The sequence below is a fragment of the Cynoglossus semilaevis genome, chromosome W (assembly GCF_000523025.1).
Source record: "Cynoglossus semilaevis isolate Cse_v1.0 chromosome W, Cse_v1.0, whole genome shotgun sequence".
Lineage (NCBI taxonomy): Eukaryota > Metazoa > Chordata > Actinopteri > Pleuronectiformes > Cynoglossidae > Cynoglossus > Cynoglossus semilaevis.
In genome coordinates this window covers 1,687,000-1,689,459 of record NC_024327.1, presented here as the reverse complement: position 1 = coordinate 1,689,459, position 2,460 = coordinate 1,687,000, and the positions used below count along the sequence as shown (strand labels likewise).

Below are 2,460 nucleotides of genomic sequence, written 5' to 3'. Positions count from 1 at the left end.
GGGGGCGGGAGCGAGCCCAAGGAAAAGGGTCAGCGTCTGAAGGCGCGCCGCAAGCGGCGTCTGCCGAACCGCGAGCTGAGCCGAGAGCTGAGCAAGGCCCTGAACCAGGCCCTGAACCAGGAGATCCAGAAGACGGAGGACTGCCTGGCCAACGAGAACCGCCAGCCGCTCAAGGTGGAACCCAAGTCGGAGAACGAGGAACCCAGGAGGTTGTTCCGCAACGGCAACGACCTGGTGGACCAGAGGTCACACCTGAAGGCGAAGGAGTTGAACGGCACGCCGTGGGAGCTGCGACACTTCTACCCCAGCCCGATCACTCCGCTGGGCTTCAACAGGAGCGCGCCGACCAATCGGCCCGTGCCGCCGCGCTCGCCGCCCAAGTGCGTCCAAATGGAGCGTCACGTCATTCGCCCTCCCCCGATCAGCCCGCCCCCGGACAGGTTGCCACTCAAGGACGGGAAAACTCACGTCATACAGCGAGAAGTTTGGATGAAGATCTTCAACTACCTGTCGCACCAGGAGCTGTGTGTGTGTATCAGAGTCTGCAAGACGTGGAACAGATGGTACGCACACACACCACCACTCTGGCGCCCCCTAGGTAGTAGGACTACTGCCCCCCCCTATATAAACACAATGATCTCCTTTGAATTTCTTCTAATTTCTATTTAAGAAAAAAAGGAGAACTCAGCGACTTCTTCACTATAGTTAAAGATGATATCAATACTGCCCCCTGGTGGGGGTAGTCGCAGACTCTGAAAAAATCATTGACCCCCAGGTTTTCTTAGGTTTTTTTTTTTTTTTTGTGTTGACTTTTTGACTGATTAATTTGACCTTTGATCATGACCCCCAGGTGTTGCGATAAGAGGCTCCTGGCCGAAGATCGACCTGACCCGCTCCCCCTCCATCACGCCGCTGATGCTCAGCGGCATCATCCGCCGTCAGCCAGTCTTCTTGGACCTCAGCTGGACCAACATTTCCAAGAAGCAGCTGAGTTGGCTCATCAACCGACTGCCAGGTTGGACACTTTATAGCGCCCCCTACAGGTGGTCTCACAGTTGACCTGAGTCTTAATGGAAATCCAAAACCGACATTAGGAGCTAATCACCACTGCAGTGTAACGATAGCTTCTACAAGCTAACGCTAATGATAGCTAATGCTAACGTAATTAACACAACTCTTTGTCGTTAATACGTTGTGTCCACCGCCACCGTGTCCTCCAGGTCTGAGGGTGTTGAAATTGTCGGGCTGTTCCTGGGCGGCGGTCTCTGCCCTCTGCACCTCCAGCTGCCCGCTGCTCCGCACCCTGGACGTCCAGTGGGTGGAGGGACTGAAGGACGCTCAGATGAGGGACCTGCTGTCGCCTCCGACCGACAACAGACCAGGTCAGTCGCTCGAGCCACAGAGGTCACCTTACGAAACCGCTTGACCTTTCACCACATATTTTTCTAAATACCCCCCCGCCCTCCTCGTCTGATAGGACAGCTGGATAACCGCTGTAAGCTGCGGAACGTGGAGGACCTGCGACTGGCCGGTTTGGACATCACAGACACGTCTCTGCGTCTCATCTGTCGACAGATGCCCCTGTTGTCCCGGCTGGACCTGAGCTACTGCAACCACATCAACGACCAGTCGGTCAACCTGCTGACGGCCGCCGGAACTACGACCAGAGACTCGCTCACAGAAATCAACTTATCGGGTAAACGGGCAATTTTCTACTTCCTGTTTAGTCTTCGCGACTAGTGAGTAGTGACTCAGTCACTACTGGGGCGCGGGCATATATATATATAAAATATATATATATATATTATATATTTGGAAATGTATAAAGTTCGGATTAAAAAGCTAAACGGGCCCCCGCGCCATAGTTTGCCCATGCCCACCCTAGTACGTATTTCACGTTTCCCAGCAACAGTAAACCAGATAAGTAGAGCTGGAAGTATTAACGAGCCAGCAGGGGGCGACAATGCTCAAAGTAATAAATGTAACTGTAAGACTTTGAAACGTTGACTTGTTGAAGTAACGATGGGGTTTTTTTCTTTTTTTTTTTCTTCCTTCTGTTTTCCCTCCAGTTTGTAACCGGGTCACGGACCACTCGCTGAACTTTTTTAAGCGCTGCGGCAGCATCTGCCAAATCGACCTTCGCTACTGCAAGCAGGTGACCAAGACGGCGTGCGAGCGCTTCATCGCGGAGATGTCCGTCAGTGTGCCGTTCAAACTGAAAGAGGACAAACTGCTGCAGAAGGCTAGCTAACGGCCGACTGCGGCTCGCAAGACAGACTTTGCACTTAACGGAACATATCGTTCCACGTGGTCCCTAACCGTAAATGGCGGCCGGTTCCGCGCCGGGCCGGGTCGGGCCGTGTGTTGGTTCATGCAAGGAGGCGATGTACATTGGTGGGCGGAGTCGGAGGTAAATGGCTGCATGTTCCTGTGCTGACTTTGTATTTTTTTTTTTTTTTT

At 53.1% G+C, this 2,460-nt stretch overlaps 1 pseudogene; it reads left to right on the top strand.

Moving 5' to 3' along the window:
* The window catches only part of LOC103396916 (lysine-specific demethylase 2B-like), an 11,503-nt pseudogene extending 9,049 nt beyond the window's left edge, over window positions 1-2,454 (top strand).
* Window positions 2,455-2,460: the final 6 nt, after the last annotated feature.